The sequence below is a fragment of the Emydura macquarii genome, unplaced genomic scaffold (assembly GCF_026122565.2).
Source record: "Emydura macquarii macquarii isolate MOO-44397 ecotype Brisbane River unplaced genomic scaffold, CSIRO-AGI_Emac_v2 contig_3113, whole genome shotgun sequence".
Classification (NCBI taxonomy): Eukaryota; Metazoa; Chordata; order Testudines; family Chelidae; genus Emydura; species Emydura macquarii.
In genome coordinates this window covers 2,173,450-2,199,904 of record NW_027133250.1, presented here as the reverse complement: position 1 = coordinate 2,199,904, position 26,455 = coordinate 2,173,450, and the positions used below count along the sequence as shown (strand labels likewise).

General features: G+C 53.6%; 1 long non-coding RNA gene across 1 annotated transcript; it reads right to left on the bottom strand.

Annotated features, from left to right (window-relative positions):
• Nucleotides 1-10,605: 10,605 nt before the first annotated feature.
• Nucleotides 10,606-15,138, bottom strand: LOC137141676 (uncharacterized). Its single transcript, XR_010916706.1, has 2 exons — nucleotides 15,038-15,138; nucleotides 10,606-13,637 (listed from the first exon to the last, which is right to left on the bottom strand). It is a non-coding gene; the product is annotated as an uncharacterized lncRNA (long non-coding RNA).
• Between the last annotated feature and the right edge of the window lie 11,317 nt (nucleotides 15,139-26,455).

The window sequence follows — 26,455 nt, the reverse complement described above, 5'->3', positions numbered from 1 at the left end:
CTCGGAGCTTTGGCCGCTGTGACGGTGCAGACAGTGGAGACGTTTACTAAAGCGCCGCCCAGGAAAACGTACGTATGTCAACGAGAGGCGAGAAACCTCCCTGCTTGTAGCAATTTTTAATTATTTTGTTAACAATTAATATTGAAACATTGCCACACAACCAAGTTACTGTCTTGCAAATTCTCCTCTCAGGGTGTGTTAGGTGCTGCCTGGTCCCCATTAGCACCTCAGTGAGCACCTCACAATCGCCACTGCAGTAATCCTCACAGCCTCCCTGGGAGGCAGGGCAGTGCTCGTCCCCCCTTTGTAGGGGGAAGGAACTGAAGACTGGACCTTTAAAGGGCCTAACTTCCATTGATTTCCATGACCTTTGAGGTTCCAGCCCCAGTGACTTGCCCAACATCACACAGGAACTCCATGTAGACCGAGCCAGGACTTGAACCCCCATCTCCGGAGTGCCCGGGTCAGGCCCGACTTGCTGCACTAGCCTCTCACGACCACTGGTGCAGCTCCCTTGACTTCAGTGTGTACATGAAAAGGGAATCTGACCCTTTAAACACAGAACACATTTCAGAAAGCGATGGTGCAGGCCATGCTCAGTCTTTTCTCAGGCAAAATTCCCATTAAAGTCAATGGGCCAAATGCTGTGCTGATTTGCACCCTGGGAAGTCAGTGGGATTGACTGGGGAGAGATTGCATTGCATCGCACTGCAGTGGAATGGGGAGGAGTGAGCCTGGCACAGGCAGAGCATGGGGTGGGATTGCCAGGAGAGCTAATAACACACCGTGTTACATGGGGATGGTATTGGTGGGGCCGCACAGGCCTGCCGGGGGAATGGGTGCAATGGCATCACACTGGAGCGAACGGGGATTGCAGGGAGGTGCAGGAGACAGAGTAAGATGCAGAGTTTGGCCCATGGGGCGTTTGGGCTGAATACTGGCTGAGTAAAGCCTGCAGGGTTTAGCTCAGTATGTGACAAAGGCCATGGGGACCCTGCTATTGCTCTGGAACAAAGCCTGCCAGGAATGAGACCTGTTTTACAGAGTCTGAAGCGCACTGGCAATGGTTTGGCTACAGAGCCTGGGGTTTAATGTCTCCACAGCAGGGCGCTGGGCTCAATGGGAAAGCACAGCCCAGGAGCAAGGAACCTGGTAAAGTGTGTGACCAGGACTAGAAAACGTGCGTGAACCCAGAGTGTGGCAGGCTTCCCAGGGTCTCTGCCCCAGCCCATGCGCTAGATTCCACACTCAGCTGCTTCCTGTCATGTTCCACTGAACCAGATCCGGCCTGGCACCGAGCTTGGGGCTAGACGCACCCGACCCGGCCAGCGCATGATATTGAATGAATCCGGGAAAGTTCTGCCGGGGTGGGTGAGGTCCATTTCACGAGGGTATTTTACGCACAGTGCCACCAGCCGGCTGACCACTACACCGCATTCGAGGACGTCTCCCCCTTTCAGCCCTACACACCTGCCATTCAAAATATCGACCCTGTCAGAGTGGTTCTCACACTCCCCCCCGCCACGGACCTTTGTGTCACAATCGCACCCTCCTTCCCCCAAAGATGCCCCCACTTTCAGAAGAAAGCAGGGAGTAGCTGCAGCGCGGGAAGCGTACCTGGGCGGGGGCCTGCTGCGGGAGGTGGGCGGTGGGGGAGCAGCAGCGGGCCCGTCCATTCAGATGGAGCAGGTTGCCCGTCCCCACAGTAAGGAGCGGGACAGGACCAGGTTGTCCTGAACCCCAGCGGGAAGCACAAGTGAGCACACCTGACGGACGAGCAAGGACTCCGTGGGTGCCTTGTGCAGAAGCGCAGGAAGCTCGGTGCACCCGGTAGTGGCGGGGGGGGGGGAGGGGGCGGCTGCCAGGAGCAGCGGCACCAGCGTGGGGAGCACGCCCGGCAGCGGTGGGGGGCTGCAGCAGCTGCACAAAGTGTCCCCCACTCTGCCAGCAGCCTCCCCCCGCCTCCGCTCCCCTCCAGAGGGTCCCCCACCCCCAACACCTGCCCGGGGCTGCCTGCGTGAGGCGCTGGGGTCCCCCCCGCTGCCCAGCCCCGATCTCAGTCTGGCAGCCATGCCGAGCCCCCAGGATGGGGGCCCGCCCCCCACTTTGAGAACCTCTGCCCTATCACACCATCTCTGAAGTTGGGTGGGGATCAGTCTGTCCAGTGTCTCTGCATCGTCCTGGTTTTCTAATCACACGACCCGAATGTGCAATAATCCGCTCCTTCGGCTGCCTGCTCCGTGCAGCGACGGGCCGTGCTCAGTCTAGAATCCCTGAGTCTTGTTCTGCATCTGCCGTCTGCAGAGTCTGCTCCGCTGGCTCTTCCTGCCGAACAAACCACAGATGTCAACAGTTTCTATTGAACTCTGCACTCTGGGGCTCCAGGACACGTGATCTGGGCCCTGAATTCTTTTTCTTACCAACAGCTGGAGTTGTCCATCGTTTTTCTCCATCCAGTCTGACACGGACTTGCTCACCAGCTTCTAGCCCCAGCAGTTCACTAACTGGTGACATCTGTTGTCAAAGTTTCATCAGATCTTTTGGCTTTTTTATCCGACTTGGCTACTCTCGTTATGTCTGGCCACTTTGGAGATAGATTATTTTCCGAAGTCGGAGCAGTAGCTCTGAGTTGTCTTCCCATCAGGAGTGGTGCTGGACTGTGTCCAGGAGCCGCTACGGGTGTTGATCTGTAACGCAGGAGAGCAAGGAATGGGTCTTTCTGCGGCAGGATTTTCTTGGCTGTCTGCAGAGCGCTCAGCCTCTCCATTCACCGGGGCAATGCGGACTGCTAGTGATGTCATCAAAACCCGAGTTCCTTCAGAATGACCAATTCCGCTGCAGTGACGTGCGGCCCGTTTCCATCAGGAGTTGTTCTGGAATACGGACGTGAGCAGGAGTGCAGCTCAGCGTCCTGGTAACACTGAAACATGTTACGTCTTTCAAGTACAGTATTTCTATAGACCTGGAAAAAGAGCCCACGACAGCCAGGTAATAATGTCCAGAGCTAAGGCATGTTAGTGCCCAGGTCAGCAAACATATTTGTGCTCCCTTCCGTTGCTTTCCTTCATTCTCTGCCCCTTTTTCTGTCCCCGTGGCATTGTGCCCTGGGCAGCTGCCCCGCTCTGCCCGCCCTAGTTACGGCTCTGATGATGTCCCCTGACTCTGCAGCTCGTCTCTTCCAAGCTGTGTGTGCCTGGGAGCTGGGCTGCTGGCACGAGGGGTGCTGGGGCTGTGACAGCACCGCCCCGGCTTGAACAACCCAATACACGGTTTCCACTTTGAGCAGCCCCTGTAAAAATGGTTCCAGCACCTCGGTGTGGGAGGCAGCAATGTGGCCCTTCCACTAGCGACAATCAGATTTAAACACAGACCAGAGAAACCCCACAGACAGTTGCGCCTTTGCATAAAGCAACCTGAGAGGGTGCGGTGCGGGGCAGGGCCAGTGAGAAGGGCAGAGTTAAGGTGGGCACTCACCCTGCAGTGCCTCCTGCTGGCCAGGTGCAGAACCACACGTGCGGCCCTGCTTAAGTTTCCCTGCTTGGCTTTCAGTGAGGATTTTATTCAGCAAACAGTGCCCCTCCTGGGGTCTAATTTATTGAAGCAAAGGCCAAGGCGTGGTACACAAGCCAGCCGTCACCCCGGCGTTCTCGCTGGGGGCCGCGGAGGGCGGAGTTAATCTTAGTCTGGCTGCCCATTGAGTCTTTGCCATCCAGGCTCCTTATCCGGAAGCCCGCCTTGAGCAGGGATCCTCCTTGGGAGTCAGGCCTCTCGCCGGCACGTAGGAAGGGTTTCCTCTCTGGCTCAGGGCCCCAGCAGAGGTCAAACTACTGCAGCTCTTCTCTGGAGGGATGTGACGTTCCTCTGGGACCTGCTGCGGTCTGGAGAAATCCTACCGCTGGGGCCAGGTCTCCCCAGGGGCTGGGATTCACAGCTCTTCCCCTTCAGAACCTTGTGCCTCCAGGAGTATCTGGTGAGCTTCTGCTGTTCCAGGCCTCCTGACAGAGCCTCATCACCCTGCATCAGGCCCAGCTGTTCCTTAGCTAATTAGCTGCCGCTCAGCCACCTCCTGGCAGGGGCAGCTGAGTTGGCTGGTTCTCCTTGGTGGAGCCTGTCCCAGGTATGCTGGTGCTGGACCACGCAGGGGCCAGCTGGCCTGTGACAGGCAGCACGTGTGTATGTTAGTCCTGCCTTAAGCTTGCCAGGGAACTTTGTCCCACAGGCATGGTCCTGTTCCCACTGGTCCAGGGTCAAACTGCCAGTGATTTCAATGGGAGCAGGGCTGGCCCATTGTCACGCGTCTTCCCACTGTGTCCCAGGAGGTGAATGTTCCTCCATCCAAGAGTGGCTGATGCTTCTTTTGTCTCCTTAGGCCTGTCCTCTCGGCAATGGCTGGGTCTGGCTGGATGCAGCTCCTGGAGGACCTGGCCGCTTCTTTGATGGTGTCCTTTGCAGACTAGACCCGCTCCTCGGACAATCTCCCTCCGAGCAATGAGGCTATTGGCAAGGGATGGCATCGCCCGGACCTGCTCCGCTGACCTGACCCTAACGCCATTGAAGGCCAGAGAAGCTTGCCCTGCCCAGCTCTGAGCACCGAGGTGTCTGTCCCAACGGAAAAGAACCATCCACTGGGACAGCCCTGCCGCGGCCTTACGGAGAGCACAGAGCAGGGCAGCTGCAGCAAAGGGTGGAGTGGTGGGGGGGGAGCTATGAAAGGCTGTGACCCTGCCGCAACCCTCTGCACAGACAGTGATAATCCAGCTCCAGGCTGAGCCCTCAAGGTCACAGCTAGGGGCGCTTCACAGCTTCCCTATGCACGTGAGCCCCCACCCCATGACTTGCCCAGGGTCCGGCAGCCAGCGAGGGGCAGAGCGCAGGGGCCCGGTTTCCCTCTGCTCTAAGCCCTGCCTCCCAACAAGGCCTTGCACTCACCCAGGGATGATCGGGCGGTTGAAAGCCACGGGCAACGGGCAGCAACCGTGGTGCAGCTCCCGCCCCGCCTCCCTCAATAGCACCAGGTGGGTCTTTGTCCCCCTCTAGTGGCTGCTCCACACAAGCGGACAAGCGCCTACGATAACCGTGGGGTAAGGGAGGTAGATCCGCTAGCTGTTAGTGCTGGGGGTCAGGCTTCAAATCTAATTAGGGCTTTTTCTATGCACCCCTCCCTCTGCCCCCAGCTCCTTCTTTCCTTAGGTGCTTGGAGATCTCTCGCGCCCTTTCCAGCTAGCTGTTCAGTGGCATTAAAATGCTGAGACGTGTCTCCGAATGGGTAACGAAGGGACGGCTCAGTTGTGTGTGTGTGTGTGTGTGTGTGTGTGCAAGTGTTCTGCTTCTGCCCCTCACCCCTGCCCCCTCCATACACCCCCAGAGCACAAGCAAAACCTGGGAGAAGTAACTGCCCTTGGACCTCGGTGCCAGCAAAAAGTGAGGATGTCTTGCAGGTGAAATCCATTTCCTTACACAGCTGCTCCTGCGGTTCGCAAACCTCTCACTGCTCGGTGATTTAGCTTCCTGTCTGCTTTGAATTAAGGAATAAAAAGCAAAACTTTGAATATAATGGAAGTCAGTGCATTGGCCTCGCAAGTTGTTAAAATTTAAAGAGGCAACAATAAATCCACTGAGCTGAGAGGAGTTATCAAAAACCGAGAGATTTTTTTTCTCTTCATTATCTTCCAGGTGATTTTCAAGGCTCACTGATATTTTATTTCATGTTAATTGTTCCCTCTGTTGAATGAAGTGCTGTCTCACCCTGCAGACCCTGCGCTGAACACAGACGGCAAACAGAGGGATGGGGCAGGGTGTCTGAGGGCTGACTAGGGTATGGAAACGCTGTGCCCCGAGGGTGCCAGAAAACAGCGTCTTTCTTTCTTTGACAGAAATCCACAGACTCACAGGTTTAAAGGCCAGGAAGGGCCATTGAGAGAACCTCTGGACCCTGGACCACTCCAGTGCTATAGAGAGATGAAAAGCTGATGGGGGAGGGGGGGAGGGGGGATGGAAGTTGCCTAACGTCGAGGTCCAATCCTGCAAGGTACTGAGCACTCCTGGGGGGATCTAAGTGCTCTCAACTCCCACTGACGTCAGCGGTGGGGGGGCGATGGCACTCAGCGCTTTGCAGGATGTGGCCTCTCTCTAGCACAGGTCTCAGCTGAGCCCTCCTGAGCAGAGTGGGGGCCGGTGAGCCCTGGGAGCCCAGACTAGCTGGGAGGGGTCAGGCGCAGCCAGGCTGCGTGGAGCCCTGCAGCCCTGCAGGGGAGAGATGTGGCAGGACCTTTGCTCCCTCCAACTCAGTGAGTCCAGTGAGCGAGGGTGTGCAGCAGCCTGGCCCCCCTCAGCCGTGCATCAGCAGACAGACAGACAGACAGGATGCTTAGTAACAAGCCTGTTGAGTCAGGGATCTTGAAACTGCCCCCCTCCCCTCCCAGTGCTCTGCGGGGGGGATTCCCCATCCGGACAGTGCAGGCCCCCCGCCATTCTCTCCTCACTCCCTCCCTCTCCTCTTCACTTTCGGCTGCTGGTTGCGGTTTGTGGACCCTGGGGAGGAGGAAGGGACAGCAAGGAGAGACTGGTCCAGACTCCCCGGACACCCGAGCTGCGTGGTTGGGGGGATGCTCCCTGACTGCTCTGTCCTAGGCAGAGGGAGCAGGCAGAGCACACAGGATGCACATGGATGCTCTAGAAAGGGCAATGAATCCTCCCTTGGAGTCAATGGGTGTGTCCACACTGCAGTTAACACCTGCAGCTAGCCAACTTGGGCTCACTCGGGCTGGAGCCCGAGCGCTGGGACCCTGCAAGGTGAGGGGATCCCAGAGCCCTGAATGTCTATGCTACAGTGAAACAGCCCCTTAGCCTGAGTCAGCTGGCAGGGGCCAGCCGCAGGGGTCTAACTGCAGTGTAGACACACCCCGGGGGGCTCTTTCCGTAGCATGCTGCTACTCCCGATGGGGGATGGTGTCCGTCTGGAGTGTTACATTCGGGAGCACAAATTGCATGGCTTCACCCATCGGGAGCCCACAGAGGGGTCCAATATTCACTGCCCTGCGAAAGGTGCAGAGTGTAGAGAGAAGCTGTGACGTACGGTGCAGGTGGGACTGGAGAAATCCACTGAAAGGCAGCGTGGATGTCGAATGCTCTGGGAAGTGCACCAAGGCCTTCGATGGGGGATGTGAAATCTCAAACGGCTGCAGAAAAGCAGAATCTCTGGGACCTCGACTGCATTGTTTAGCGTCAGGAAGGGTCTAATGAAAACGGATCAGTTTTTCCTTTTAACACTCTCCCGTTTAAAGGAGCAAGAAGCCACTCCCTCCACTGGCACAGGCATTTACAGCAGGAAAAAGAAAAGGCAATACTGCTTCCTGCAGCGTGAAATCAACCTGTACTCACTGCTGCAGGAGGCCATGAATGGAGGGCAGGTGGCTGAATGAAATCAACAAGATGAAACTCAAGACAGGCAAGTGCAAAGGGCGACACGTAGGAAGGAAAAATCCAAAGCACAGCTACAGACTGGGGAATAACTGGCTAGTGGGAGTCCTGCAGAAGAGGATCCGAGGGCTGTAGAGGCTCACACAGGGAATAGGAGGCGATAGTGGGAGGCAATAATGTCATTCGGGTGTATGAACAGGAGTGTTGTATGTAAGACATGGGAGCCACTCTGTGCCGCTCTGCTCAGCAGGAATGAGGCATCAGCCGGCGTACACTGTCCAGAGGAGAGCAGCATCGGGGCTGAGAGGTTTAAAACACCTGACCTTCGAGGAGAGGTTAAAAGAATTTGGTACGTTTAGTCTAAAGAGGGAAGCTCGTGGGAGGATGTTAACAACCTGCACACGTGGTAAAGGCTGTTCTGGAGAGGACAGTGAGCAATTGTTCTCCAAGACCCCCAAGGGCAGGACAAGAAGTAATTGGCTTAGTTTGCAGCAAGGGAGATTTCGGTTGGATATCAGGAAAAACTTTCTAATTCTAAGGATAGGGACCAGGTTGCTTGGGGAGGTTGTGGAATCCCCATCGCTGGAGGGTTTTAAGAAGAGGTTAGACAAACGTGTGTGCAAGATGGTCGAGGTTTCCTTGGTCCTGCCTCAGCATGTCTTTGGGGGATGGAGCAGATGACCTCCTGAGGTCCCTTCCAGCACTGCCTTTCTCTGGTACTATGATTCTTGCTCATGTGCAGGGTGTCAGTGGATCAACAGAGGGGGCAGGAGGGAATGATCCACCGGGGCAGGAGCATTTAAGTCAGGGACAGTGTTTGGCCCTGCAGTTCAGCAGTTGATTTGGCCTGGTTTTCAACTGCACGGTGTGTGCAGGGGCTGCTTCTGGAGTGAGCCAGACACAGGCAGCTCCCTGCGGAAACCGACGCGCTAATCCGCTCCCCAACATTGCCAGCCTCCCACATGACGTCGCCCCACGTAAGCCATTGACCAACCGTTGAATAACACCGTGCGGGTAATCACAACCCAGGGATTCACCAGCACCAAGCTCAGGGCGAGTGCCAAGCCAGGCTGCCAGCAGCCCCGGGCATGTGCGCCAAGTGTGCTCTGAGCAGCGTTAAAGGGTGCACTATTTCAAATGGAATAAGCAGGCGATGATGAGCTCCCGGCCGGGCATTTTATCGCTTCGCCCATTTTTCTCTAGCCCTTTCCTTCCCGAAAGCGCCTACCAAAGCCCTCTGTGCACAGCAGCCTCTACCCAGCCCGCCCTGGCCATGGGGCAAGGTGGGGTCAGCTCACTGCAGCAGAGCGAGGGTGCGGAATGGCAGCCCTTGCCAAGACCCTTTGGCCAAAGCCCGGCTCTAGTGGAAGCTGCAGTGTTTAGACAGAGCAGAGAGGGCTTTGGCTTCCACGGGCCCTTCAAAAGCTGCTCCACACAGGCGCTTGTAACGCAGTTTCTCTGCCTGGGGGGCTGAGCCTGTCCTGCTGGTCCGCGATTCCAGGAATGTGAGGGACACTGTGGCTGGTGGGACTAGGAGGAAGCTCTCGGGATGCGTTCCCATTATCGGGCCCTTACCTGTGCGACGTCTGCTGCCAAAGATCAGGATGAGCCCGCTCCTTTGCCCCTGGTGGAAATGCAAGTGCATTTCCTTTCCCCAGCTGTCTCTCAGCAGCGAAGGCGCTGCACGCGGCAGGATGGGTGGCAGCATCTGCCTAGAGACAAAGCAAGAGCAACTGAAGACAGTGAAAAAAGATGGAGGAAATAAAAAGAAAGAAAGAAGGGAGATAAGATGATCCAAAACTGAAGATGGATACACAGCTGAGCACCACATTCTGCACCAATCGCCCCCTGGAGCAGACTCCCTGATGTCAGCTGCGGTGCAGCGGAAGGCAGTACAAAAATGGGCCTGGAAAAGTATGGAGTGAGGGGGAGAGGGACAGAAATAACCAGGCAAGACAAGAGAAACCAGGAAATTATGGGCAAAAGCGCTGCGGTAAAGAGCTGAGAGGGAGACAAGGATTGGGGCCTTTAAGGCAGGAAAGATTTTGGAGAAGAAGCCGAGGGGTAAGCGGAGCCAGCAGGGATGTGGGAAGCTATTGGAAAAGATGGCTTTGTTCTTTAATTCCTTTGAGTCGAGTTCATGAAACTGAGTATATTTATGCACCTGGGGACTTGGCTACTTCTCTTGTGCTCCTTCCCACTTTGGCTGTGTGCTACAATCCAGCCACGCTGGCTGCGAATTTCCAAGCCACGTAGGAGATCTGGATAACAACATCCAATGGAAATTGGGTGTCCATGTCCCTTAGACAACTGAAAATCTCACCAGTATGGGGGCTGGCTGCAGACAGCACTAGCTGTGCCACTGAACTGGTCTCTTCAGTCATGTGTCCAGAGTCATCCAGGTGCATTACATGGACTCTCTTCCCTGGCATCTCTCCCAAACAGCTGGGTACTGGGGACAGAAAGCGAGGACCCCACTGCACCAGAAGATCATGGTTAGGAACGGGTGCAGGAAGAACAGTGCCATCAATACGATGGGCTTTTTGCAGAGACACAGCTTCCGGGGATTCAGCTGATCAGAGACCCCGTACCTGCGTCACTGACTCTTCTGACTGTCCCAAGGAAAAGGTGTAGTTCTAGGAGCAGCCTGTCCGCAGTCCATGACACTGAAACAACCTTTGCTCACTTGCAGGCCCATCAAGGGAAATGTGGGGCCAGCGTGCATCATGATTCTGGGGCCTCCACCCCCTCCCATTTCACCCACTTAGATATTTTGGGGGTCCCCTATGCTCAGGGCAATGATCCCCCCTTTACCCTCCTCTTGTCAGCCCCAGTCACATGATAAAGGCCCATGCTCGGGGCTGAGGGACGAGGGTTCTTGTGTGGGTGAGTCTGGGTGAGTGGTTACTGCCATGGGACAATGACAAAGAATCACAGAGAGAGGCACTTTCCTCTAACACTGGACAGGGGCTTTAGTAGAAAAGGGAAAACACGATTATCCCTAAAGGTGCTTGGCCTCCCTGCCTGGCTCCTGTCCTGTTTGCATTCTGCTCTAGATGTAAAGGAACAGAACAGGACCCCTCACAGTTCGCATGCAGTGATCATGGCTGTTGTCTGCTGCAGATTTGGATTCATTATGGCACATGTACGAACTAAGGAACTTCTGCCTAACTTCTTCTTAGGCTATTGGGCTTGAGAGACCCCCACCACCGGGGTGAAAGGGGCCGGAGTTAGCTGGGTTTGCAGGAATCTTTCCTGGAGGGAGTGTTATCTCACTTTGTACCCAGCTCGCCTTGAGGGTTTTATTCCGGTTCTCTTAGACTGGGCTGGACACGGTAGTTTGTGGCTTAATTACAAAGCTTCTTTTTTGGTGAAATCATTGTTTTCTTTAATCAGATCCAGCCTGACTTGGCTGGAAGCTCTGGCATTAAAGCCCATACACCCTCCTTCCAGGGAGAGAGAGGGAAGCCACGCTCCCAGCTTCGCGGCCTCCCCGTCCTGCTGGTTCTGGAGCTGGGTTTGTTTAGTCAGTTCTGGCTGGGTCAGTGGAATCCACTCTGCTGCTAAGTCCGGGGCATACAGGCTGTGTCCTGTACTGGCCCTGCTAGCCTGGCCACCGATGCGATGCTTGTCTCTGCGACAGGGCTCCCGCCTGGGAAACATCCTCTGCTGTGGCCTGACCTGTCTCTTTAAGCCAGTGAGCAGGGTTTAGTACAGGGTGCATGGCACTGCCCCCTTGAAAAACACTCGCGTCTCACCTCTCCACGGTGCGCAGCGGCACAAGGAGATGGCGATGGGGACAGACCATTGGAGTCATTGCGGCCGTTCATACCTCGGGCGCTGTGATTCCAAGCCCCGCCCTTGGAACAGCCTGCGGAGCAGGGATGAGAGCTGATGTCTGCAGCTGACTGGGCTGCCCTCCCAGCCGTGCCTGGGGCCTGTACACGTGAGGCCATTGGCGTGGGTGCGAAGCGGCTCGCACTGCCCCTGCGTTACCTGCCCTGTGCTTAGAGGGCTGCAGATAGGAGAGGAGATGCTTCAGAGTCTCAGCGACTGCTCGATCCCAGGGGTTTGTTCCCCACGTAGCGAAATTGTTCTGCCTGGGCCGCAGTCTCCTCACCAGGCAGCAGCAGCTGGCATCTGTTCACATCCCTATTACGGCACCTTGGAGGCCAGGTCACAACCAGGCTCTGCTCCCTGGGCCCCTGAGAACAGCCAGTGCTTGCATATTACCCATAATGTCATTCACCTGCTCATGCAGCACCTGCACGGACAGACGTCCCCACCCGCCCTGGGAACGGCCTCTCTTGGATCAGACCTGAGGCACGGCCAGGTACAAGGAGATGGGAAGGTCCCATGGGAGCTAGAGTGGGGTTTTCAGTGCATTTCCCTAGCGGAGCTTTCAATGCCCTGGGTGATGGGACAAATACCGCCCCGGCAATCTCACACACCTCACCGCCCTGATACCCAGCCCTCGTTTAAGAACTTTCCCTTTACTTTCACCTACATCCCCTTGGCCCTGCTCAGTTGTTCTTTGCCTTCCTTGGGGCCAGCCTCTGCATTGTTACTGCCGCGTGAGCCCAGAGCAGCTTGCCTGAGGTCAGTAAAGATGCTCCCAGTTTAGGCTGTGGTAAACGGCAGCAGAATTGGCCGAGGATGTTGCGACGTTTATCCCACAACCTCTGAAGGTCTGTCTTCACTGCCCAGGTGAGCGGCATGTGGGTTAGCCTCTCCCGACGTGAGCAGCCAAGGCACAAAGCCCTCCCCAGGTTACTGGGTCCACTCCCCAGTGTCTATCACTAGGAATCCTGGGAGAATATCCCATGGTCCTTTGTGCTGTGGGAAGCGGACCCATTCTATGATCCTTTCCTGGTAAGTTGTGGGAGAACTCGTCTGTCCTTGGGGGCAATGAGGGGCATTTGGCTAGTCTATACACCCTGAGCAATTTCTTCAAGCCTAGTCCCAGGGATCCTGCAGGCTGCACCCAGCACTGTGCAAGAGCCAGGACCTGAGACGTGAATGGTCATGCCTAGTGGTCAGAGCAGGAATCAGGAGCAGGCTAGGAACAAGACTGCCAGAACTACCAGGTAGCAGGGGGTTTCCCAGCAGTGGCTGCTCTCAGCTGGAAGTCTGTACCCCCGGTGTTGGGGGGGGTCTCCTGGTTAGACCTTTGCCTGTGGATTGGTTGAGCCCCAGCTGATTGCCAGGGAGCCCTCAGCTAAATCAGGCTCAGCCGCTCTCCAGGCTCAGGACTGACTCATTATAGGGAGTATGTGAGCCAGGCCTGCACTTGGAAATAACTTTTCCGTGCGTTTATTTCTTAGTCTCGCCCTATTTTAGAAGCACGAGAGGAAGCCAAGACGTTTGCCCCTTTCTGCTGCCCTTGGCCCTGACTCTCACGCGGTGAGCTACTGCTCCCCTACCTCCCCTTCCTGCTCCAGGCCTGGCTTGGTGCTTCTAAAACCTCTTTCCGGGGAGCCCTGAGGACAGCAGCTTTGCTGCTGGCTGGGCAATGGATGTAGACAGTAGCCACCATCTCTAGGGACTCTCCTAAGTCTGAAATCCTTAAAGGGCCCTTTCCAACAGCAGAGAACAGCTCATTCCACCACAGGGCCAGGAATTCCCTCTCCCTGCAAACTGCTCTCAGGAGCCACTTCTATATCCTCTTCTCCAGTCAACCTGCCAGCTGCCCCCAGGAAGCTGGGGGTGAGACGGCTGATGGTGAAGTCACCAGGGAGAAATGAACGAATGGGGCTTCCAGACCGCTCTCGTCTCCCGCTGTGTGGTGTCTCTGGCCCGGAGGTTATACTGGCGGGTGCCAAACCACAGCATGGAAAATCCAATCCCACGTACTTTTACTGGCTGAGCTCTCTGTGCGAATCAGGACATGCTTTATCCATAGAGGACTGATGTTTTCAAACCTATGGCTAGGGCAGGTGTTGCATTCAAACGAACGTGATCATGAAGGAACCGGTGACACCTTCTTGTAAACCAGTGGAACATGCTCTCATTGGAAAGAGCTCTGCTCTGAGCTCAGCTGTTGTCTGTGTTTTCGTCCTTTCTCACTTAGGTCATCTGCATGGAGGTTGGAATGTTGTCGCTTTTCACTATTATGCATATTATGATAGCACCGAAACGCTCCCCTACCCGAGATCAGGGACCTCCTGGGCAAGGTGCTGCAGAGACACATAGCAAGAGAAAGCCCCCATTTCAAAGACCTTGCAAAAAACAAAGAAGGTTTAGTATCCCCATTTTAAAGATGGGTAACTGAGGCATAAACTGATTAAGTGACTTGCCCAAGGTCATAGAGGACAGTCTGTGGCAGAGTGGGGAAGCAAACTCATGTCTCTTGACTCCCACTCTTGCACCTTAGCAATATGCCCAGAAACATAACACCTGTAAGCAGGGTCTGAATGAGCTCTCCCCTGACATCTAGTGATGAGCTGGGGAGGAGGACTTCAGGAGCCGACTTTGTTTGCATGGGAACACCCACCCTGCCCTGGTGCTCAGCGTGATGGGACTGTTTTGCCCAAATGATCACTTTTGGCTGGTGCTGGTTCACAGGCCATTTTTTTATTGGGGGCAAAGGAACTAAAGGGTTGTGATCCTGGTTGTGTAAATCAAGGGCAGCAGAACTGTGCTTGGCATGTCCTGACTGAAGGACTCACCCCTCCACTGAACTGCACTGGGTAGGCAGGGGATATGTGTGCCTAAGCCCAGTGGAGTTGAGAGGGTTGGGGTGAGTTACTTGTAGCTGGGGTGTGGGGTCTGTTGTAGGGCCCCAGAGACCCTTTGACCTTTTTTCCCTCTTCCTCCCCACTGTGTAACAACAGAGCTGATTAAGACTCCACTGAGAGCAGTGATCCCTGGTACCCAGGTCTAAGCATGCCAGCGGCTTTGGGGCGGTGTGCATTAGCAGTGAGGCTCCCCCACGAATGACTGACATTGCCCAGAGCTGCGCTAAGTGGTGGGACCTCAAGACACCCCGGAGGCAAGCAGCCAGCGAGCACCCAGACAGCGGAGCGAGCAAGGTGCCCTTTCTCCCCACCCCCGGCCGGGTGGGAGGTGAACTCTGCAGCATCACCGGAGCTCTGGGTCTTCACTGACCAAGGACAACACCTGTGATGCCCTGCGGGGAGGGGCACATGAAAGGCAATTCTGGTTGCTGGACTGAAGAAGCTGAGGCAAAAGGACACGGCCCAGCGAACTCCGGGCTGGGTGTTTTGTGCACGGTTTTATGCCTATGATTCCTGATCGTGGCACTTTTCTAAGTTGATGCCGGGTTACGTTCCCCCTCGTATTAGAAGTTTCTCTTCTACACACTCACACTCTGCGCTTATGAGAGGGGAAGTGCTGCCTCGAGAGGGGCCCCAGGGCTGGGGTGTGATTGTCCCAGGTTGCTGGGTGGGGCGTGAGCTGGTTTTGTGTTGTATTGTTGAAAAGGAACCACTAGATATTGAGCCTGGCCTTGTGCTGCTGACTCCAGCAGGCAGGCGGGTCACACACCAGCCGGGGGAAGGGTTAAAAGTTCACCACTTCCGGCTGCTCAAACCTGCTTAGGTCCACAACCTCTATTTGTGACTGTCATGTTATTGCCAGAATCAGCCCCACCACCTACCAGGTCACCGGCTGGGAGCTCATGGTGTCCAAGTGGGGAATGAGCAGCAGCAAAAGTTGCTAAACCTTCTGACACTGAAATCCTCCCTAGGCCTTCACACTAGAGAAGAAGAGAAGAGAAACGGATCACATGATGTATAGGAGCAGAACTGATTCAAAGTCAGCTGCATTCCCCCAGTTCTCTGGGCGGCGTCAGCGTCTCCAGAAGGATATTGTAAATCACACCCACATCAGGCCGAGCTGTCAGTTTACACTACACCTGGCATATCGTCGTCCATTCCAAGCGCCTCCTTATCGACGCGCCGCGGGTGATGGGAGAAGGGCTGTCCCTAGGGCCAGCAGCTGCAGAGACTGACTTCTGAGGACAGTTTGAAAAAGCAAAGCATGCATGAGCAGCTTAGTGGGCAGGATAAGAGTCCCTAAATAGAGCTTAAGGCCATGAACATTGAGGAGAGGGGGGTTATTTAGGGCAGTTCAAGAGGGTAGAACTTGCAGGAATGGGATGTGTCATAGGGCAACCCCGGCTGGAGCGCCTTCAAGCAGCACACCAAGCACACTTGCCTCAGTTTCCCCTTTATGTGGCCCAAGCAAAGGGATATCTACCACAGCCGCAAATTCAAACCCTTTGATTCATACAAAATGCTGCAGTCCACAGAGCACGGATCGCTCATAGCGAGACAGCTCCACTCCAGTCCCCAAGGGTACAGCCTCCCATTCAGCGATCACCACTGCCCAGCCACCCACCCCGGTTCGCCACTCGCTCAGTCAGCTCCTCCAGCCCCTGGTCAGGGCCCCACCCTGCAGGCCTTTTACCCACCAGTAACAAGAGCCACTTCACTTGGCTCTCACAAGGCTTCTCCTGTAACCCCAAGTCAGGCCTCTCAGGACAGACCTCGCTTCAGCTTCCCCGCCTGCGAGTCCTCCTCCTGCTCAGGGAGCATCCACCCAGGCTTGGCTGCTCCTGACCAGGCAGGTTCTTTGCCTTCTTCCCAGGGCCTTGCACAAGCTCTCCTGAAACTCAGCAGGGGCTCCCCAGCCCTGAGCAGTTCCCCCGCCCCCCGCCCCCAATCAGCCGTTAGCACTTCCCAGCGCTCTCTGTGCCGGCTCTCCTCTGCTGCTCCTGTTTCTCCTGGGTCTCTCCTTTCCTGCTCAGGCAGCTCTGACTCACTAGGTCCCGCTGTTTCCGCTCAGGCGCCCTCTCGTAAACCTAACGGGGGGTCAGCCAACCAGCCATGGGTCCATTGGCCTTTTCCCTCGTGAAGGGCCTGGTTCACCCTGTGACAGGACGGAATGAAGGGCCCAATCCCTGAGTCCAGCCAGGCTGCAGTTGGTGCAATAGCCACGTGTGTGGCGGGGGGACCATGGATTTCTTCCGCTCCCTCAAAGAGGTCTAGATTCCAAGATCACCTACTCTGACTCCTGCATAACACAGACCACAGAACATCCCCCAGACAATCCCTACAACAGAGCTTTTAGGGAAAGCATCTCATCTTGATTTAAAAACCATCAGTGACGGAGACTACACCGTGATCCTTGGTCAATTGTACCAGTGGCTAATTACTCTGACTGTTACAAACGTGCACCTTATTTCCAGTCTGAATTTGTCTAGCTCCAACTTCCAGCCATTGGCTTGTGTTACATCTTTCTCGGCTAGACGGAGGAGCCCAATATCCAATATTTGTTCCCCACGTAGGTCGCTATAGACCAAAATCAAGTCACCCCTTAACCTTCTCTTGGCTAAGCTAAATAGACTGAGCTTCTTGAGTCTATCGCTGTAAGGCAGGTTTTTTTAATAAATTAATCATTCTTGTGGCTTTTCTCTGAGCCCCCTCTGTGACATTCCCCCTCTACCATCCAGACTGGTGTGTAGCTGTGTCACCCCAATTCTTAACGCCGAGGCCCCAATTTACCCTGCTTTGCTGTGTGAACCACCCACTCCTGGGTCAGCCCACGCCCAGCCTCCTGCGTGTAATCGGTCCCTCACCTAGTGAAGGAGCGCTTCTGGCCAGCCACGCATAGGATAGACACCCAGCGAACACCCCCAGTCCCAGAAGCAACCCCAGGAACTGCCGTTTTGCAGGGTTCAATGCTGCACACTGCACCCTGCACACTCATTGACACTTGTCCGTCCATTTATCAAAGAAATGGCTATGCACCAGCTCTGTCACTCCAAGTGAGGTCTCTGCACACACTCAATCCACATGTACAGCTTTAGATAAAACAAACAAGTTTATTGACTACAGCAAGATTTTAAATGAATCTAAGTCAGATTATTAATAAATCAAGGAATTAATCATGATGATCTAAAAGATAACTCACATCTTAACCTAAGATTGATATGTCGGTCTGTATTCAGCTTACCACACACGTTGGTTGCAATGCATCTTGCAACCACGCACCCTCCCTCCCTGTGGGTAGATTCTCAGTCTTCAGTGTTACTTCAAAGACAGATTCCAGGGGAGAGCCAAGGGACAAAGATGCCTCAGCTTTTAACAAAAACAAGAGTCCTGTAGCACTTGAACATTTCTGCAGGCATAAGCTTTCGTCAGTGAATTGCAGCCCACGAAAGCTTATGCCTGCAGAAATGAGTTAGTCTTTAAAGTGCTACCGGACTCTCGGTGTTTTTGCTGTATGCAGACTAACACGGCCGCCTCTCCGGAGCTTTTAACAAGTTTCCCCAACACCCCCTGGGGTCAGGTGATCGGCCGTGCTACGGCAATAGGCATGATTTCTTCTACTTGAGCCAAAGTGCTCAGAGGTGCTCAGGCCAGGCCATTGTTCCTGTATGCGTGCCTCTGCTGGGCGTGGAAACACAGCCTTGTGCATGTCTGCATCTATTCAAACCAGGTGAGACACACATTTGGGATATGACACAACAGAGTTTCATGTCTGCACACGTGTGACATTGCCGGGAACGTGCTACCATAACCGTAATATTCAGTGTGCCAGGAGCATTCCAGAAACCCCTGCCATGGCATACTTCGCGTCAGACAATACACGGTTACACCGTACGGGTGAACACGAATGATACACACATCACACCATAACGGTGTGCATGGGGTACAGCATGTCACACCCTCTCCAGTTTATCAGCATCCTTCCTGAATTGTGGGCAGCAGAAGTGGACACAGGATTCCAGCAGCGTCGCACCAGTGCTAACTACGGAGGTGGAATAACCTCTCTGCTCCTACTCGAGATTCCCCTGTTTATGCATCCCAGCTCTTTTGGCCCCAGCATTGCACTGGGCACTCACATTCAGCTGATTATTCACCACGCCCCCCCTGATCTTCTTGAGATCCTGGGGCCAGACCGGGGCTGGGATTACACCAGCAGGAACAGTCCCCCAGGCCCTTCTATGGGCTGCTGTAATGCAAGGTGTCTGGCCACACAGGGCTATCCTAGAATGCCCCTATGCCAGAGGAGCCGTGTGCATGGCGTAGCGCTGGGGATTCCTCTGTCCCATCAGGGCAGCGTCCCAGCTGCTCTGTGCTTCCTGAGGAAGCAGTGATTCATGGGGTGAAATCCTGGCCCCGCTGGCATTTTGCCAGTGACTTCAATGAGCCAGGATTTCACCCTGAGAGTTTTAAACCAGAAGCAACTGTTGTGATCATCTCCCCTGACCTCCTGCAGAGCACAGACCAGAGCCCCCCACCCAGGGATCCCTGCACTTTCCACTGGGGCCTTTAAATCTACACTGGACACATTTCAAGGAGACGGGCAGTGGAGAGGAATCCTCCGCAGGGATCCTCCCCGTTCCCTCAGGACTGAAGGTGGGGCAGAGCAGAGACTCTGCCAGGCCAATGATTTGTAAACTCATGCCTCTTCCAGCCTCTGACCTGCCTTCCCCCTCTGAGCACAGAGCCCTCCTGGTGCCTGGGGCTAAGTCCCCCGCTTCCCTGCTTCCCGAGAAACAGGAGCAGCCAAGCCAGGGGGAAAGGAGCCCTTCAGGGGTTGCCGTGGCAGCCTCCCAGGTGTCTCCCCTTACATGGGATTAGCTCAGCCTGCCCTGATCTGCAGCGGGGCTGGGAGGTTCTTAGCTGCCAGAGGAGGGACGAGGCAAAGCCACCCTCTCATCGGCTGGCTTCTGTCAAGACAGGCACCTGGGCACCTTCATTGCACCCTGGCCTCCCATGATTTGGGACTCCTCGCCTCCTTCCCGACCGCTGGCTGCAGGGTCAGGCCATGGCAGGCAGCAAATGGCTTCTGTTGCCCCTGGGTACCTGGGATTTTGCAATTCTGTTGGGAGAAATCACCGTCCCCCGAGGACTTTCACCTCACAGGCTCAGGGGGGGGGGGGAGAGAGGGAGGGAGGGAGATGAGGCGCTCTCAAAGTCCTCCATGCATGAAGCTCTAATGCGTTCTCCTTCCTCGTCCCCACAGGCTGCACTCAAATCCCGCGTGATTTATAGCAAATCGCTCCCTGCAGAGCACCTGCTGCAGGCAGGAATGGGGCGGAGAAATGCACAGGGAGAATTTCATCCTCAGCTGCCTGCACTGTCTGCTTCTGCAATGGCCAGAGCATCTGCTTTACAACAGGGCAAGACTGGGACATAGCTGGGGGCTGCCCTGCACGTGGACATTTGAGAACACAAGGACATCGCTTCTCCATCATCCCCCTCAGACGTCAGCTTCCTCAGTGGCTCAGTAACCCCTTCCCATGGGACCCAGCCTGTGTCCTGTAGACTCTAGTGGCTGCTCCACAGAAAAGCCTCCTGCTGCTAGCCGCCAACAGCGTGACTTCCCAAACTGGAGCGGTTTAGTGCGGAAGTCCCAGGGCAGTCCTCAGTGAGGACACGAGGTGAGGGACTGTCCACACCAGGCCGTGCCAAGGCAGCCTGACGTGCAGATGCCTGAAACAAGCACCGGCCATGCTGCGGACTGGGGACAGGAGTGCCTTTCTCAGCAGCTGAGGTGTGTCTACACTGCAATTAAACTCTCGCGGCTGGCCCGTGCCAGCTGACTTGGGCTTGCGGGGCTGTTTAATTGTGGTGTGGACGTGCTCGGGGTGGAGCCTGGGTTCTAGGACGCTGTGAGGTGGGAGGATCTGAGAGCCCAGACTCCAGACTGAGCCTGACTGTCTATACTGCAATTAAATACCCTTAGCATAAGCCCCATGTCAGCTAGCACGGGCCCAGTGTAGACAGACCCCAGGCGCCTGCTCTAGCATGTCATTCAGTAAGGAAAGGTTAACACCGCGCTAAGCCTTCCTTTGCCTGGCCGCCTGGACCATGCCAGTGGTTATTGTTACACTGGCAGCTGAGAACCGGAGCTCTGGCAGGGCTGTAATTCCTAAAGTTGGGTGTGTACAAAAGCCAGAAATGGGCTTTCGTTTCCATGCGCTGTGTTGTTGTAGTGAGCAACGTCACTGTGTACCTGTTGTTCGCCAGTTGTGCTCACAGCAGCCCCCTGGCGGGGGGCACAACCACTTCATTGTCGTCCGTCCCCGTCCCCCCCCGAGCTGTGCCTCATCCTTGTCTGATCAGCTGTCACTTTCGCTCCACCACTGAGCCTTTGGATGCCATTGGCTTCCTCCAAGGCCCAGGGATGGCTGGACCTAGTGATATTTTGAACAAAAAGCGCTCTCCACCAGGTGTGTAGCTGCTTCCATCACTCACACGGACTCAGCAGACATCTCGGCTTCAGCGTGACCCACAGAGTGACTTCCCGGGAATATCATCAATAATAATTAATGAGCCGTTCCCAGCCCAAGCTGAGTCCCCTTTGGGAGTGACTCTGCTGCCCCTGTTTAACATTCGGGACCCAGATCAATATGGAGCTATGGGGCTGAGAGGACTTTGTCTGCTGTATACTGCACCTTTCATTTCCAAGAGCTGTCCCAGAGCACAGACAGCAGCTGTCGCTGTGGCCAATGCGTCTCTGCAGCCTGCTAAAGGGGAGACTTCCTCCGTCCCAGGAAGACATTATTTTTTTTCTTTCCCATTGTTGTTTTCCTTAAACCAAAACGAAGCTCTCATTTTAGCCTGAAAGTACCGGATCTGTGGGTGACAGCCTGGCTCCGCTGACATCAATGGCAAAACTCCCACTGTGGCCAGGATTTCATCCTGTGTTCTTGAGACTTTGCTGATGCCATGCTGAAAGACTCCAGAGGAATACCGTAGACGAGCTTAGATTGTTTGGTGGAGATTCTCATTCCATATGGCTCTTGGGCACCAAGAAGGGTTAATTCAAAATGATAATCAACTAACATACTAAAGCTATTTAAAAAAGAAATCCCAGAGCCACGCGCCGAGGTTCCTCACCTCCCACTCTGACAGAGCCCAGAAATAAAGAAGATAAAGCTCCCAACAAAACAAAGAAGGAAACTATAACATCTTAAGCCAGGTCATGGAAGCCGGAAGATTGTTGCCCAGACACATGTCCAAGGGAGAGCATTCCAGAGGGGCTGTGATTCAGGTCTGATCCCAAACCTTTTCAACTCAGTGGAAAGGCTCCCGCTGAGCTCCCTGGACTCTAAACCACGTCGTCAGAGGGAAAGCCCTGCCTCATCCTCTGAGCGGGATCATCCGTGGTTACAGCCAGGCAAGGGTGAGGTTAGGAAAAGTACAAACCAGCCACTCCATGCCCCCAGTAAATAAATCAAATCCCATTGTCTGTTTCCAGAGCCAAACTTAAATACTTTTGTCAGAGTTCTGACATGATTCAATAAGTTCCCTTTATGCCCAGTTTCCAGCTGGAACAGGGGCCAGAAATGACTAAATCCTGCAAGAAAGAGTGTTCTTGGGAGATGTTCAGCTCAGTTCTGCAAAACACAGGCAGTGCAGAGAGCTGGGCACATTCTGAGATTTGTCTGTCACTACCTCCTGTCTAGCTGAGACTAATCCTCATGAGGCAACGCCGGCTTCAGAGTGCGTCACTCAAGTAGTTTGTTCTCTTGGGCTACAAACATATTTGCAATGCAAATCAATTACTAGAAAATGGAGGGCCAGATTCCCACCTGCCCTGCACTTTGCACAGTCCCTTACACCAGTGCAAAATGGGTGTAAATCCTTCCCATTCTGATCTGGTACCATTTTACACTCTTTGAACTGGGGTAAATAACCACACACGGTGCAGACCCTGACACTTGCAATATTACCTTGCAAATACGGTCCAAATTCAGAAAAATATCACAAAGCCTCACTGGAAAAATGGAACATTTGCTAAGTGAAAAATCTGAAACTTTAAAAAGGAGGAAAAAGAAAAAAAAAAGGATCTTCAATTATGTTTTTTTATTCATGTCAGATCTATACATCTCAGACAAATCAGACTAGCAACACACACTTCTAAGGTGCATTAACCTTAGACTTCTAGGTCTTTCTTTTGTCATAAAGCCCCAGCTCGGAGTTTAAATAAAAAACTCATGATAGCTTGAAGCTCAGTTTTCACATCATAACATGAAACAATTTAGAGGTTTGTGTTTTCATGCAAAACTGAATCGCTCACAAAATAATTTTAAAACATGACATTTTTGGCTTGAAAGAGGGCCCAGAATGACAAAAAGATTGTCATTTTCATTCGCCGCCCATATCATGGAGAGCTTCAAAAACTAACAATAAGACCCGGTAGCACCCTCACTGGATAAGATGCTGTCTGTGCAGCTAGAAGGCAATGGAGCCTCTTAACCTCCCTTCCCCTTGCAAGTTACTAGACATCTGGCTGAGGAGTTCTCTGAAATTCTCCTCGCTGGCTGGCCATCTGATGAGAGAGGCCTGAAGCTGGTACTGGCGGCTTCTTAAAGAATATCCAGAGCTGCTTTATGAATTGTAATTTTCACACCCCCCCCCGCCCCACTGAAAGGTTTGGGTTTAATAAGCTGCTCTGCCCAGTTTCACATGAAGTGCAGTTGAATGTCCAAGGCATGCTCCGTGGCTCTGCCATCCATCTGGCTAAAGCATCCTGCCATCAGCTTTGGGCGTCCCAGCTAGCATTCAGCGCCGGGGAGATGAGATCCAGGGGCTCTGGGCAGTGGTTGTTCCCATTCTGCAGCCAGCCTTTTACACCAAAGGGCGTCTTCCTCCTGCAATACAGGAGAAGTTCCAGGCTAGCCCAGGGATGCAGAGGTACTCGTCTCTTACTGGGCAGTCCAGGCCAGGGCTGTGTCAGTCAGTCTGGGAGCCAGAGAGAACCACAAAGTGTGCCTGTGTCCAGCACCCCAGCTAAGACTCCCCTTAACAATCCCACAGGCCACAGCCCTGCTTCCACCCCAGGGTGATTCCGCCCTCCCGCCTTGTGTGGTGCCCCCAGGCCAAGTCTCCTGCCACTTTGCTACTAGCAGTGCCTCCCTTTCCTGCCCCCTCCCTGCTGGGGGGTTGCCATCCCCAAGGCTGGTGCAACCATTACTCCTTTCCTCCCCAGGACAAAAGGTTCCTGACCAGCAGTTTAGCCTCAAACATGCAGAGGTGCCAATTTTTGCCAACTCTTGCGATTTTTTGGTGAGTGTCGGGATTTCTGAGGCTCTGGAGGTCACCTGGTGAAAGGCCTCTGGAGCTACCCACCAGCATGGAAAGTGGAGAGGGGACCCCGCAGCAGCTTACAAGCCTGGCGGGGGGGACCCAAGAGGGGCAGAGGTGAGGCTGGAGGGGTGGGGGTGAGGACTGGTAAAGAGGGCTGAACTGAGGGGGGCTGAGCTGATCGAGGAGATTGGGGGTGCTGCCAGCTTCAGGGAAGCTCCAGGGGCTGCAGAAGGGAAGAATAATTAAAATAAAAATGAATAATTTTTAGCTATTTGGAGAATAATTATGAGATTTTTTAAAAACCCTACATAATTTATTGTAATTACTGGATAATGTATATATGTAGTTAACAAATTATACAAAGAAAGAAGAATAATTTAAAATGATTTCTAGAATACTTTGGAATGTGACTGAATTGATTTATTTAAAAAATAATATATAGGGATTATTAATGTAATTACTGCGCTGAAATATAGAAAGCGCTGAAAGATGGTTGATGTTGTAAAAATATTCTTGCCTGTAAAGATCTTTGCAGCTCACATAAATCTTTATTGAGGAATAATTGGAAAACTTGATACATAGAGAGAGCAGTATGTGTTTCTTGGATGTTCATTGTTCATTTTCCAGCTTCATTTTATAGGTCGTGTATGGTGTATTTCTAAATATATATGAATTAGGTTTTTCCATCATATTTTAAATGTATCACACTAGAGCGTTCTCCACTGAGAGCTTTGCACAAGAACTTAACATATGTACTCCCTCTTTTTCCCACTAGCATGGGTGCCTGCCTTCACCCCATCTCTTCATTTCTGAAGAGATATTTTTGTGGGGACATCCATCCTAAAACTATCCCACACGCATTGCCAGAAGAGTAGAGGGGCAGGCTATGAAGCCAGCGAGCAGATACCTGGCCCCCCAGGATGCATATGCCTGAGATCAGAACAGGCAGTCCCTAGCGTGAAAAGCAGGGGAGAAAGAGAAGACCATGCGTGTTATGAGCCAGAACAAATTAAACAGTTTCCATAGTCAGTGTCCAGCATCTAATGAGCCTGGCTGGGGTGGGAAAGCCGGGGGAGGATCAGGCAGTGTATTTGGTTTTCAGTTCACATACTGTAGCTAGCTCGCTTATCAACTGTGCAGCCTACCCCTCGCGGGCACCATTGTCAGCTCTCTGGAGGGCAAGATTTACCCGTTGTATCTAGACCCAAAAGAAGGGCTGTCTCCAGTATGGCCTACTGCTGGATTGGGATGTGAGAGACCTGGGTTGTCTTCCCGGGTGGGCTGCTGGGTGATGCTGGGAAAGTCACTTTTCCTCTTTGTGCTGCAGTTTCCATCTGTAAAATGGGGGTAACGACGCTGACCTCCTTTGCAATGCCCTTTGAGATCCACACTGACAAGAGCTAGATATTATTATTTGTGCTTCCCCTGCAGAAATGAACAGCATTGCCAAACCTAGTTGTTCAAAAATTATGAGATTAGGTTAAAACTCCTGAGACTTTTTATTTTAAATCAATACATTTTGCATTGTTTTTATTTTCCCTCTGTTTGGGCTGCACTCGGGTCACATTTTCAAGCTTTTCTCTGCAATGGCGAGTGGTAGAAATTGGCCTCCTTTTTTTAAATTAAAGCTGAGTCTCACGTATTCACATGACTCCAGGAGCTGAGCCGGCAAGAAAAAACAGATACCAGGAGACTTGTAATAAAGATATGAGGGCTGGCGACACGGCAGTAGGAAAATGCAACCTAGGATGGTCACGGAGCATCAGACATTCATTAGCTATGTGCACTTCAAACAAGTACATGTCAAACTCGCTAACACAGCAGGTCCTCAGCCAGCAGCATTCATAGCCATGAGAGTTTCACTCTGTAGCTGACATTAAAGGGGGTTGAATAACTTGATGATCATTGAATAACATTTGCAGTTCTGTGCACTAAGCCGGGGACAGTGTCACCTGCAAACTGCTCTACACAGTCGGCCGGGGGCATCATAAAGGACTAGGATCGAGCTGTTGCCAGGAGCAGGATACCAGACTTGATGGACCCAGCATAGCAAACCCTCTCTTCCTAAGCTTTTATCCCAAGTAACTGACTTGAAGGACGTTGAGACTGTGCTACAAGGCGCCAGTATAAACCACAAGAAAGCCAAGCTTCGCATCCTTGTGGTGCTTTGAATATAACAATTAATGCATAATAAGCCACTGAATTATAGGCTGGAGACTCTGGGGGCCCAAATGGCAGCTAACAAGTAACACTGATTGGCTTCCGGAGGCTGTGGAGACACAGACGCTTATTCTTCGAGAGATGGACCGCAGCAGACACAGGAGTCTCAGCAAAGCTCACACCCTCTCAGCCCGGCTGCTGGAAGCAGTTGTATTTTCCGTTGCTCAGAACCAGGGGACTGGTGTGACAAGCAGTCACTGAGTCCAGTTCTCCCCTGACTTCACTAGCACGAACATTTCACAGCAAATGGCTTAGCCCCGGAATTTAGCCCCTTTTCTCCCTTTGAGGATTATCCACAGACAGATACCGAGTGTCAGCGACTGCTTGTCAGAACAATGTTTCTGAGCGTTTAAAGCAAGAAGGGATCACTGGATCACCTAGTCTGGCATCAGCAAACGAGAGCCAAGCCCCCTCTGTTCTAAGCCCAGCATGCCACCACGCTGCTGGGGACGTGCCGGGGTGTTACAGGCTGTCTGGACCCATCAGAGCAAGCTCACGACTGCACGGCCCTGGCTGGGGCAGCGAGGCACCTAGGACCTGCAATCTGGAAGGATGCCACTTGAGCTGTGGGCCTGAGAGCAGGGCCTTCTGGGAGGGAAAGAAGGAAGGCAAGCTGCTTCCTCAGGCTGGGGAGAGCAGGGGTTGCCAGGGGGTTCCCCCAGGAGGCACTGGCCAGTGGTAAAGGTGTCTGAGAAGAGTTGAGGCCTAGAGAAGGAGCAGGCCTGGATGGAGAGGTGGGGCTTTGT